At 46.7% G+C, this 13529-nt stretch overlaps 1 protein-coding gene across 4 annotated transcripts in view; it reads left to right on the top strand.

Moving 5' to 3' along the window:
* The window catches only part of DIDO1 (death inducer-obliterator 1), a 56234-nt gene that overhangs the window by 2926 nt on the left and 39779 nt on the right, over window positions 1-13529 (top strand). Inside the window, exon 1 of one of the 4 annotated variants that reach the window (XM_023511951.1) lies at window positions 7144-7333. The exons of 1 other annotated variant lie outside the window; for it this stretch is intronic. The gene's annotated coding sequence lies outside the window, so the exon portion shown is untranslated. 2 more of the 4 variants (XM_003787858.3, XM_023511952.1) reach the window with 2 other exon arrangements.

Below are 13529 nucleotides of genomic sequence, written 5' to 3'. Positions count from 1 at the left end.
TTTTTTTTTTTTTTTTTTTTTGGTTTGGGCTAGTTTTGAGATGCCTCTGAGGCATCCAAATGGAGATGCCAGAGGAGTAAGTGAATGGATGGACCTAGACTGAGGCACAGATAAAGGTGATCATTGCCAGGTGGGCATAAGGCCTCCCTGAAGGGTGTATGTAGGGAGGGAAGATGGAGGACAACTCAGCCAGAGTCCTGTAGACAACAGCATGCTGTGTCACCAAGGGTGTGGGGCAGTGACCAAGCTGACCAGTATTTCAGCTCAGGGGTTCATTAACTGGCCAAGCTTCCTGATAGGAAAAGGCTGAGCCTGTGGATGAGGGAAGCCTCTGGCCTGACCTTACAGCTGGCCACAGGCAGCAGCCAGGTGCTCAGAGCTTCTGTCCTTCTGCAAGGGAGGGAAGCGCCTTTGAACTTGATAAGTTGTTTCTTTTTGAAACAATAACAGTTATTTAAAAGAGGTGCTGAAGGTATGTTAGTTTTAAAACATTAATGAGTTTTTACAAAGGGTAAAAATTTTGAGAACAAAATAGAGTGCTTCCTAACCCAGATCATAGAAAGTTCTAAAACCAGGGTATCAGCCTTATTTTTACAAAGCTCCATTATTTTTGTTGATGTTTTTGTTTTATTCTCAAAACCCCAAAGCATAAAATCACCCTCCCCTCCCCTTTGGCTTTCAAAGAAATTTGTTAAGACCTAATTTTCCAGGATAATTTATAAACCCATTAGTTGTTGCTGCTCAGAATCATTAGCAGAAGTAGATAAAAAATACTTAGACTTCAATTTTCATAGACTTAGTTTTTCATGGTACTTAAAAATTCTTTGGAAAGATGTTAGAAAGAGTAAAGAAGTTTTTTTTATCTTTTTTTGAAACAGTCTCTCTCTAAAGCCTGGGCTAGAGTGCAGTGGTATCAGCCCAGCTCACAGCAACCTCAAACTCCTGGGCTCAAGTGATCCTCCTGCCTCAGCCTCCAGAGTAGCTGGGACTACAGGTGCCCACCATAGCACCCAACTAATTTTTTTATTTTTAGTAGAGGCAGGGTCTAACTCTCTTGCCCAAGCTGGTCTCCAACTCTTGAGCTAAAGCAGTCTCTCAGAGTGCTGGGGTTAGAGGCATGAGCCACTGTGCCCAACCTGTTTTATTTACCTTTCTAGATTATACCACTAAATTAGAATCCACTGGATATCTTAACTTTGGTTGGGTAAGAGCAATATTTTTCTTGATTTTCTTTTATTTTTTATAAACTGCTGAGGTTAAGAGGTAAACTGTCTCCAACATACCATTAGTGGAAACAAATTGGGGGAGATTATACCTTCCTGCCTTTGCAGGCCGGTAGGAGAGTCTGCACAGACACTGTTGTTTTGAGTAGCAATGTACTGTCTGTGTACTAGTTTATATTGAGTTTAATTATGCCCGTCAGACCTGGCTACCCAGGATTTGATAGGCACTTGCTAGTTTAGGATTTGACCTTCTGTTTTTATTTAAATGAACAAAAATATATAAATTATGTGTACAAGCATGTAACATGTGGACAGCTAGATCTGTGTCTTCAGGACTGTAGCCATGATGGAGTATCTGGAAGGCATGTGTGCTGGATGAGGTAAGGCTGAGGCTGCTGTTGATTTTTTGTCTTTTACTTAAAAACCTCTTACATTTACTTTTTAAATGCTTTTCTGTTGAAAGGAGAGACTATTCTGTGCCTGATTTTTCATTTCTCTGCAGAACCGTAAAAGGCAGCATTCTTGACCTCCCACCTCTTTGGTCAGATTTGTGTGAAACTCAAAGATCCTGGCTTTGGAAGGGTAATTTATGGGTATAGATTTTGCTGAAATTTAGATTAAAACTAAAGTTCCCCTTTGGGTATCCTTTGGAAACTGCTAATAGCTTAGCCTCTGGTATTTCCTTCAAAGATGTTCTTAATTATACCATTTTTTTTTTTTTTTTTTGAGAAACAGGTAAGAACTGTTATTGATTCACATAGTATTTCTATTCCGGACAAATTCTAAGGTTACTATTTAAAAAAAAAATGTTTTAATTCAAAAAAATCTTTAACTTTTTAAGTATTTTCATTTAAGAAAAAATATCTTAAAATTGTAGCCTAGCCTCCCTCTCTCCCCTAAGGCCCTAGGCCCTGGAGGGCTCTAGGCTGGTGGTCTGCCCTTGATCCTGGAACTCTGCTTGGACCACAGGGACATCTCTTCATCTTCCTCTTCATGCTCACCAGCAAGTTGGTACTCAGCCTGCGAGTTTGTTTTCCCCTTTTTCTGTTGTATATTTTGTGGTGTTATTGCCCTATAAGTGTAAGTGGCCTATTTGGGCACCACTGATTTACTCTTAAACTATTTTTCTGTCAAAATGCCTTTTCTGTGAAAGGCATTATTTTTTGGCTTATTTGATGTGTTCCTCTAAAAGTGATTAAGAGATAAAATTAATCAGATAAGAACTATAGTTTTAATGCTTTGTATATAGTAAAATATTTCTTCTGAGGTTGGCTTTGTTTACTTTTCATTGAATTCAAAGGGAAACTGACATCTAAGTGTAACAAACATTCTCAGAGGCAGGAGTAATAGGTATAGTTCTGTATTGTGTGCCTGCTTATTTAGATAAAACAGCTAGAATTTTATTATGGTAGGGGATTAGCTCATTCTTTGTCTAAAGAGCTCTGGGAAATGACAGGACTGAGAATAATATAGAGTCAGTGCCCTATCTCATGTAGTTTTTCTGCCTCATTTTGTGTATTGGTATGTACTGTCACAGGCTCAAGTGACCAAACAGCCATCCCTTGTTATTTTTCTCATTACTATAAAAGAAAAGTTAGTTATAGCATAGGTTGATAATGTTCAAATGATAAGACCCTATTCTTTTTTTTTTTTTTTTTTGAGACAGAGCCTCAAGCTGTCCCCCTGGGTAGAGTGCCGTGGCATTACAGCTCACAGCAACCTCCAACTCCTGGGCTCAAGCGAGTCTCTTGCCTCTGCCTCCCAAGTAGCTGGGACCACAGGCGCCCGCCACAACGCCCGGCTATTTTTGGTTGCAGCCATCATTGTTGTTTGGCGGGTCCGGGCTGGGGATTCGAACCCACCACCTTAGGTGTACGTGGCTGGCGCCTTAGCCGGTTGAGCTATAGGCGCCGAGCCATAAGACCCTATTCTTAATGCTAGCTACAAAAATTCAGCGTGCGGGAATTATTTGGTATAGCATTACTGCCAGTGACTCCCTTTTCCCATTTTACTTCCTCCCCTTTCCCTATTTTTAATACTCTGTCTAAAAGAAAACTGGTGTGAGTCTCATTTGCTACTTTGAACACCCCATCACACAACTGACTTCCTGTAGGTTGGCGGGGGTGGGGGGTGGGGTTGGAGCAGAAAGTTGAACTTCAGAGCCTAAGTTTTTCCTTGAGTTTTTTTGTTGTTGTTGTTTGTTTGGCTTTCTGGCCTTTTCCGTAACCTTCCCATTGCCCTCTGCTCTGCTGTTCGTTGTCTGTGAACGGCTTCTTTCAGCGAGGGGTGCGGTGCAGTTGCTTTTCTCTGGGGAGCTGCTCCCCAGTGACGCAGGTGTAGCGCGTCCCTGCTGGGGCCCAAGGTCTGGTTACCCTTGGTAACCTAGACTAGTGCTTCACTCTGTCCTTTGGGGTAATAGCCGATTTGATCTTGAACCCTTTTATCATTGGTAAGTTGATGTACCATGCAAGGAAGTTAGTTAACTGTTTAAGTTAGTTGGTCTTATGCAATGTAAAAAAAGTAATGAAAATCCACTTTCTCAAAAGACATACATACAGTGGTTGAAGCTTTTGTTAGCAATAAGATGCTAGATTTATTTTTTCCTGGGCATCTACTTTCTGTCCCTGGAGAATTGGGCATTGTGTTTTATAATTAACCTTTTTGTTCCACAAGTAGTTGGGGCTGTGCTTCCAAGAATGCACCTGGGCTTCAGGAATGTAGTGGGAAGCAAAAACGGGGGTCCCCCGCTGTGGCCGAGGGTACTACCCTGGGCGGGACAGCTCCGGACGCAGAGGGAGGGTTTCCACCCCCGACCTCGCGCACATCTGCACAGTCTCTCCTCCCCTGCCGCCTCCCCCTCCTTTGCCCACGCTTGCAGCAGGCCGGTCTGATTAGCCAGGAGGTGGAGCCCTGCCGCAGTCGCCGCTGCCTGTCCCAAGTTCTGGAAGAATCTTTTGGGTGCTCCTCTCAGCGTTCCAAGCCTAGTGGGAGGAGCCCAACGGGGCCTTGGCGGAGGCCAGGTTTTCCTCGAGCGCCCTCCTCCCTTCCACTGCGGCCTCCCCTTGTCCACACCCCCGACCTTTTTCGAGGCCCTTGCGGGTAGGGCTGCACCTCTGAATTCCAAGAGAGGGCAACGACCAAGGTGTCCTGCGAGGACTTCAGGGGTTCATAGTGTTCTAAGAGAATGTGTAGAACTTCCCTTTCGCGGAATTGTAGTTAAACCAAAATAAAACGGGCTTCCAGCTTGATTATTTTTGTCATAGTACCTTCATTTGGGGATCACGGTTTTCTGCTCAGGACCTTGAGTTCCAACGAAGGGGGCAAACACAGAAATCTCCTTTTGATAGAATTGCTGAGTTTTTCTGATTCTATATGTATAAACTTCCCCTAAACTGTCTCCGTGGGTGGGGGTGGCAGCAACTGGTGTCTACCCAGGGACCATCTATTAAGCTTCCCTGTAGAGCACTCTAGGCTCTTTTCTGCCTTCACAAAGACATCCTGTTGTAAATCGGTGCTACCTGTTGAGTTTTGTTTGTGGATTGGGGATATTTAGGGAAGAATTTCTTTTCTTTCTTTTTTTTTTTTTTTTGAGACAGAGTCTCACTATGTCACTTTTGGTAGAGTGCCTGGCGTTACAGCTCACAGCAAACTCAAACCCTCGGACTTAAGCCATTCTCTTGCCTCAGCCTCACAAGTAGCTGGGACTACAGACACCTGCCTCAACACCTGGCTATTTTTTGGTTGCAGTTGTCATCGTTATTTAAGCTGGTCGGGGCCAGATTTGGACCCACCAGCCTTGGTCTATGTGGCTGGTGCCGAGCTTTTTTGAGATAAGGTCTCGTTTTTTTGCCCAGGCTAGAGTGCAGTGTACTCATGAACACACCTCACTAGAGTGTTAACAGTGGGCTCAAGTGATTCTCCCACTTCAGCCCCCCGGGAATCTAGGATTTGTTCTGTAAAATTTGGGTTCACTCACAAGGCCACACTCAAGGATCCAACAGATCCTCATCCCAGATTCTAGAACTAGGTTTGTGTAACCACACCTAGCTGATTTTATTTTTTGTAGAGCTGTTATTTTGCTATGTTACCCAAGCTGTTTGAACTCCCTGCCTCAAGCGACTCTGCCTCAGTCTCGCAGAGTGCTGAGATTACAGGCCTGAACCACAGACCTGGCCAGAAGTAAACTTTGGAAGGAAGTATTTAGGCAGTAAAGTTCAACTAAAAAAGCCAAAACTCTAAATCTTCCAAATTTACTGTTAAAACATGAGGAAGGGGTGTAGCAATTTGCAGGAAGGACAGCAGTTAAACTGAACTGGGAGCACTGACATCAACTGTCACCTTTCAAGTAGAGGAGCCAACTCTCCAAAGCAGAGCCAGCTTGGGGGTGGAGAGTGCCCCCTGCCCAGTGCAGCCAGTGATCCTGGCTCCTGGAGAGTAGAATGGAAGGCAAGTTCCTTGGGGAGCCCCTTCCTTGCCTTGCCTATCATGGAGCACTGCAGTGAAGACAGGTGGGGTTCCCTCTGTTTGACTTTCCTTTCTTTTGCCTTTCCTTCTGTCCATCTGTTTTCTAGTCTGGATTTTCCTGTGCTTCGTAGTCCTCCCCTTTCTGTTCTATTAGTATCTTTGCTTCCAAATGCCCCATCTCAAACTGCACACGATTGTTAAAATCTTACATTCTGGCAGAAATAAGTTGCTGCTGTTCCTTCAGCTCTTGGGCTTAGGTGATTCTCTTGTCTCAGCCTCCCGAGTACCTGGGACTACAGGCGCCTGCCACCCTCGGTATATGGGGCCTGAGCCCTATTCACTGAGCCATAGGCTCCGCTCCAGTTGCTGCTGTTTTTAACTTATTTAAAGATCTCAGCAGAAGAGGTTGGGAAGCGATTCCGCCATGCCAACCCCATTTAGAAGAGAGTGCCCCCTTGTAGGGACGCCCTTGTGGTCTTCACCCCAACACGTACGGCCCGTTTCACGGACAGCTTGCTTGAAATCACACTGCTTGTTGAAGCTGGTCTCTGACCCATCTGTCTGGTTTCTAAACTTCCCACTACATAGTATCTGAGGGCAAAAGCCTCTCCTCAACCGGAACGCACACCCACGAGGGAGAGTGTTGAACTTTCTCGCCATCTTATGTTCAGGTGGAATCACACCAGTAGGAGCAAGCTGTGTTGTATTCCCTTAAAGAAAACTGACTGTCGTCTCAGAAACTGGCAGACTTTGTTTTTAGTAACAGGAAAACTGCCCCAAAGCCCCAGGTCCATGAGTGGAAGCATCCCAGAGGCCTCTTCCGTTCTTAGCCAGGGGCGGACACTAAAGGCTGGAAGGTTCCAGTTTCAGGGAACGTGTGGCTCTTCACAGAAGTAGAAGCATCTCGTGGGGACCACAGGGCCCAAGACAGCAGCCGCCCCACAACCCTGCCGTTTCCCGAGGTGTCACTAGTCAGTAAAGAGTGAACTGAAGACAACCCCGGTGGAAGGCTCTACACCCGCCAGACCTCACTCGCGGGCAGACGCCAGTGCGTTCTCTGCCCCTAGTCACTAGCTGTGAGGCCGGGGACGGCGGAGGTTTGGGGCCGCCCCGCCTCGTTTCTGGCACCAAGAGGTGGGGGCGCCCCTTCCTCACCGGGCTCCGCCCTTCCCGGCCTGCGGGCCTTAAGGGGCCTGGAGTTTTGAGATGCGCAGTCTGGAAGAGAAAAACGGGGCCTTCCCTTTACCCTCTTCCAAGAGCTCCCTGGCCCTACTGAGCCGGTTGGCGGTGAAGTCCTGGCTAAAGGGCAGCCCCTGGGGGCGGCACCCACGCCCCGCCTGCGCCCTGCGCGCGCTTTCCGAGAATGTCGCCGGAGGGACCGACCCAGCCTTCACCCACAGGATGAGGAAAACCGGGCGGGAAGAGGCCCTGAGCTGGTGAACTGCGCGGGCCCAGGGCGCCGAGGAGGGCGGCCGGCGCATGCGCGCAGGGGGCCGCTCTAGCCTCGCGCCTTCTCGGTGGCTGCCTCGCCCTCGGATCGCCGCGCGGGGGCGCCGCTCTAGCTCCGCGGCGTCTTGGTGGCCGCCAACCCGCTCCCCGGCGTTCGGTGGAGATGGCTGCGAGACCTTAGAGGCCTGCGGCCCGCGGTAAGTGGCGTCCCGGGCTGCCTGGGGAGGGGCCGCCCGCTGCTCACGCCGCAGTGGCGGGCGAGCGGGCTCGGTGGGGTGGGGCGGAGCGGGGCGGGGCCGACGTCGGGGACTGCGGGCCGTGGACCCCGCGCGAGCCGCTCCCGTCGGGAAGATGGCGGCTCGGGCGGGCTATCGCGGCCGCTTACACTGAGCAGAGCCGGACCGGCCGGCGAGATCGAGCTGCCGGCCCTCCGCGGCTGTGTGGGGTCCGGGGAGCTCGCAGAAAACCAGTGTTACCTTCCCGAAAGAGACTGTATGCCTAGTCCCACAGCGGTGGGTGTTAGGTTTAGCGAGGCGTTTGTTAGTTTGACGAGCACTGGCCATATTTGTGACGCATTTTATCCTCCAGTAGTCCTGGAAGCAGAAAGGGGCCACCCTGGCTTGGGGGCCCCTGCCCCGCGCGGCGTCCGCGGCTCGGGCTCGGTTCCGAGACGCCGGGCCGGGTTCTCTGCTTCAGGTGGGGCGCCCCAGCGCGCGAGCCGAGAGTCTAGGCCTCACGGACGGTGCTTCTAGCTGTGCCTGGACTGCAAATGGTGCTGTCCGTGTCGCCTGCTGCCAGTGGAGTGAGGTTCGAGGCTGCAGGAAGAGGCGAGTGTGACGGTTGTGTCAGTGTGTCCACGTAGCCTCGTGGTGCCCCACGCTCCATAGTGCAAAGAAGAGTATTTTACCTGTGCATTTTAAGGAAAAAAATACAGGCTTGGGTTTATTCTGGAAGTATTTCTTGGATTCTGTGTTAAAAGGAGGATACAGCAGTGACCAACAAGACCCTGTCCGGGTCCTGCTGGAGAGGAGGCAAGCGGGGAACTTGCGAGATTATTGCAGCTCCTTCCTTTAAATTTAGTTTTGCAACCCATTTACCCTGAAGCTTGCAGCTCTTTAGTGGCACTTTGGATCAATGTTTATATATTTGTCTCTGTTAAAATCATGCACTAGTTTACCCTCTTAAACCCTGCGTAGACATCTCAGAAGTGTCACCAGGGAGACCCAGACCCAGCCTTGTTGCAAAACTTCCTGCTTAATATGTTGTCTCAGCTCTCTTTGCTGTCCTGGGGAGGATGAGTCTCTTCATGCAGAGTGAGTTTAATGTGTAAGGTGCTTCCTGTCTTGTTCTGGAACAGTGTGTATCTTTAACATTTTTCTGGTTTTCCACCAAAAGCTGTCTCTTTTTAGTGATTGATTAAATTCAGACTGTTTCAAGCAAGTTGAGTTGTGTTGTGATAGCAAAGGGCGCAAATAAAGTACAAAGTTGTGCACTTGGCTGCCCCTTATTGGTGCTCCTGGTTATGACTTGCTTTTCTGGCAAACAGTGAAACTAACTGCCGTTTGTGTGAACATCATAATGGGCCAGTGAGGACCCATGCTGTTAACAAGTGGTTCATGTGGGCCTTGAAGGGTTGACGGGATTGTCTTCATCTGAGGACAGAAGGCATCAGAATGGGTACTTGGATTCCCACTTTCTTTGAAGTTTGCAAGTCTTGTGGTTGATACCGTAAGTCTTCATGCAGCCTTAAGGTCTTAATTCCCCTGGAGGCAGTTCTGGGAAGTCCAAGGGAGTGGTTTTTCTTTATAATTTTATTATGAGCTGTGCCAGGTCTTGATAGTTTTTCTTTTTAGAGACAGAGTCTCACTATGTTGCCATTGGTAGAGTGCTGTGGCGTCACAGCTCACAGCAACTTCAAATTCTTGGGCGTAAGCGATTCTCTTGACTCAGCCTCCCAAGTAGCTGGGCCTACAGGCACCCACCACAACACCTGGTTATTTTGTTGTTGTTGTTGCAGTTGTCAGTGTATGTGGCTGGTGCGATAACCTCTGCTATGGGCTCTGAGCCAGGTCCTAATAGTTTTATACTTCTGATAACAAAGCACATTTTACCTTCCTTTTGCACCTGTCACATGATACCAAGTGACTTTTATTTGTCCCTTGGAGAGGAAAGATGGAACCATGTTTAATAGAGTAGTTCCCTGTTGTTGTTGAGTCCTGCACTGTGGTACACATCTGAGAGGCCATTAGGAAAGTCTTCCTAAGTGGCGTCCCCAGTTTGCTTTCTTATTTAAATGGTTGAGTCCCTGACAGTGGATTGTCTAATGTTGGCCTCTTTGTGGCTAGGATCAAATGATGTGTGTCAATTTTATTACAAAGGTTATATGATTAACAGTAGAAATGTGTTAATCAGGAAAAGAGGAGGGCAAAGAACAGAGTCCAAATGGAGCCTCCAAGTGTGAGACTGTGTACATTGCCAAGGCTTCGTTTTATTTAATGAATAGTAATTTTGAGGGTAAGTTTGAATAGGTAATGACTATGAAACTTAGTAAGTAGGTGATAATTATCTTATGTAATTTGTAAAAGGGATATTTCTTCTCTCCTTGGTTATCAGGCTGGTTTTGTTTTTCATATCCTGATAGAGACATCTAATGGTGTTTATGCTTTCAGAAAGATTAAATCAGTCTTTGCTGTGTTTGGTTATAAAAATAACACATAATAGAAAATTTCAACAGTATATGAAAATAGAAAGTGAAAGCACAAGAAAGGATGCCATTATACTTAATACATGTTGGTGAACTGATTGTGCATGTGAAGTGGGGTGTGTTAGAGAATGTGGCCCTTGCCTGGCTGGTTTTTACCTGCTGTGTTCAGCCAGGTACTGTGGAACTCTTAGCATGGTGAACCAAGGGCTTGATACTCCTTTAATTTTGGCCTTAAAGAATTCCTTTATATAGATGTTTTTTGTTTTTGTTTTTTTCACAAACCAGCCTCTTGTGATCAGTTGTCACCTGTTGTAAAACAGAAACACCCTCGTCAATTTTTGTTCACTTAAGCCAGTTACCCCTACAGGTCATAATGAAGCTTTCCCTGCCCTCTCCCTGAGAACAGGGGTCACCTTCTCTCTTATTTGTGCCCAGCTCATACGGGCTCTTGGTAAATATTTGTCAAAACAGACTCATCTCAGAGGGCCTGTTTTCCCAAACCCTTGCCAAGGAAGGCCTTGTCATTTTAACAGATGACATCAGCTGTTTGCTGCTCATTTGCTAGCACAGTGCTGGCTGATTTGGCTCTTGACATGGTGTAGTTTCAGAAAACCTTTTAGGAAACTGAGATCGGTGTTCTTCCCACTTCACAGGTAAGGAAGTGCAGCCCAGGGAGATGCACACTTGCCCAGCATATGTTAAGGCTGGGATTAAAACATCTGTAAGGACTTACCCTGGTTGTAAATGTCTAGGACAGCAGTTTTCAACTTGTGGGTTGCAACCCACAGGAACTGTATTAAAGGGCCGCCTCATTAGAAAGGTTGAGAACCACTGGTCTAGGAGAAGGAGAAGGGTCTTATGCTGGGTGGGGGAACTGCCAGTTGCAGCCTTGAGAAGTGCTGGACCTAAGAGAGGGGAACTCAGTGAGATGTCCCCAGACTCCCTGAAGACACACAGGCCAGGTGAACACTAGCTTTTAGAGTTGTTAGATTATATCTTAAAGAATGTGTTTTATAGTTCTCCCCTTTAAAACAGCATGTATTTAGTAGCAAACTATCCAATCTTTACCCCCATGCATGCTTTAATATTAAGAGCACTTGGAAGTTGCTTTTTGTACTGGCTTGATTATAATATTCATCTGTGTGTGGATCTGTAAAAATTGATGCAGAAAATCCTGTTATTTTTGCCAGAACTCCTTTGTCTTAAGTTTGGGCCACGCCCCCACCCCCAACAAAAACAACACTGGCATTGACTTTTGCTGATCCCAAGGAAAGAATGGAGTGTTCCTCTGAAATACAGTGTTTTGAGTTTTCAGAGTCCCTGAGCATTAACTTTGCCCCCTTGGCGTGGCTTGAGACCCTAATACTTTCTTCATAGGGTATAGCTAGCTCCACTTCCAGAAGCGAATGCTGTGACAGAAGGCCTTTTTTTTCCCTTTTTTGATGAGGCAGGGTCTCACCTAGTGCCCACGCTGGAGGGCAGTGCCAAGAGTGTAGTTCAATGCAGCCTTGGACTCCTGGGCTACAGGTGTGTACCATCACATCACCTTTTTTTTTTTTTTTGAGATGGAGCCTCAAGCTGCCCCCCCTGGGTAGAGTGCCATGGCATCACACTCACAGTAACCTCCAACTCCTGGGCTCAAGCGAGTCTCCTGCCTCAGCCTCCCAAGTAGCTGGGACTACAGGCACCCGCCACAACACCTGGCCATTTTTTTTGGTTGCAGCCATCATTGTTTGGCGGGCCTGGGCTGGGGATTGGAACCCGCCACCTTAGGTGTATGTGGCTAGCACCTTAGCCGCTTGAGCCACAGGCGCCGAGCCCACACCTCACCTTTTCTCCCCCCCCCCCCAGTATAACCTTCTTTTCACCTGAACTTAGATGGCAGTCAGTTTCATACTTGGCAATCTGCATCTTGGTAATCACATGAAACTAGATGAAGAGGGGGTAGTGGTGGCTATCTGGAAAAATCAAATGTTGGACGCAGTACTTCTGTCCTGACTGGCTGGGAAGGGAGGGGGTTTCTTTTGGCTCCTGAAGAAGGTAAAGGAGCTGCTCTGTGGGCTCCTCAAACTTCTGAAAACCCCTGAGCTTTTGTGTGTATTTTGTTTCTTTGTATCTATTGGTATTCACCAGATCTGACATTAAAAATGAGACAAATTTCTATTCATTTTAAAATACCTTCCTTAAAAGTTGTAAACTATTACATATTAACGTAAATGACATTTTGTAGAAACCATTTTCTGAAACTAAAACAATTTAATGAGAAAGGTGGCATTATTTTAAATTTTTTGCAAATTTCTATCTTAACTGACACCAGTTGGATTTTCACATCTGCTTCTACATTCGAGCTGTAATATCATTGTCATTTAGCTTCTGGAAAACTGTACTCCTGGGAGTGGTGATAGACAACGAATATAACATTTTAGTGTTACACAGACCACTTTGACCTTGGGGACCTCCTAAAAGGGCCCTTGGACCACCCTCGAGAACCGCTGCCCTCAGTAACACTCATTGTTGAGAAATGAGTTTTAAAATTGACTCCAAATACCTGGGGAAATAGATTACTTTTAGGAAGATGGACCATGTTTTTAAATTATGTTTATTAGTCAACCATGGGCCTTTGGGGGAGAGTGTGGGGACAGGCTGATTTGTCACTGATAAAGATGTTTCAGTGCATTCCTCAAAGTGCTTCTGACAGCCTGTCACTAGGTACTTAACAGTAACTCTGTTGCAGCAGTGAAAATGGGAGAGAGCAGAGTAACCTGTATTTGGGACTGTGGGATTTGGAGGTTTGGATTGAGGGGAACATACAGGGACAAACTCCTGGTGCTGGAAGGGACAGTGATTTAAACCTGTAACCAACACAGATGTACTCAAGGGATAGCAGTCTCTGAAGTACCGAGCAGGGATGGTAGGTGACCTGGCCTTTTAATGCAGTGCTGTCCTAGAATTGTCATGGGTGTCCTCTGCACACTCCATGCCAACTCATGGTCCTTATGCATCTGATCCAGCAGCCAACTGGGCTGCACAAGGTAGGTTCCTCAGTGAGCACAGTAGCTTCCATGCTGCAGTAATTGCTGAGGCCTAGGTGGTGACCTTTGGTAAGTGTTAAGGTAACCCTAGAATGTAAGATTTGCATTATATTTTCTTATTCAACATTAGACAGGAGGGGAGCCCATCAGAGATGGCAGTTGAGGAGGCTTTATGCCCAACCATTAAGTGAAGAAAGTGAAAGCTTCACTTCTTTTCCTTCTCCTTAACCTTGATACATGAATTTGTGTCTGTTTCTGGATCCCGGCATTCAATTGCAGAGTTGGGATGTCCCACCTCAATTGCCCCCTGTGATAACAAGCCTGTTTGCATCAAAAACTAGACAGAGGGGACTCAGGTGTGCGAGCCTATGACAGGGGCTTGACCCTGGCCCTACCAGGCATCAGTCCCCCATGGATGTTTCAGTAACCAGTTTAGTTTTTATCTCCACATGTCTGTGAAGCAGAAATTACTGAAAGCTATAAGAGATTTTCTCTGTATTTTCCATGTGAGAAGCTTACTCTCAACACTTGCTTCATTGGAATGATTTTAGTAAATGATAGTGTGTTTGGTAAGCAGCATAACTTTGATTTTTTTTTTTTTTTGAGACGGAGCCTCAAGCTATCCCCCTGGGTAGAGTGCCATGGCATCACGCTCAC

Source organism: Otolemur garnettii, unplaced genomic scaffold, assembly GCF_000181295.1.
Source record: "Otolemur garnettii isolate 467f Iridium unplaced genomic scaffold, OtoGar3 scaffold00023, whole genome shotgun sequence".
Taxonomy (NCBI): Eukaryota; Metazoa; Chordata; class Mammalia; order Primates; family Galagidae; genus Otolemur; species Otolemur garnettii.
The sequence above is the reverse complement of the archived record's forward strand: the minus strand, read 5'-3'. Positions and strand labels throughout refer to the sequence as shown.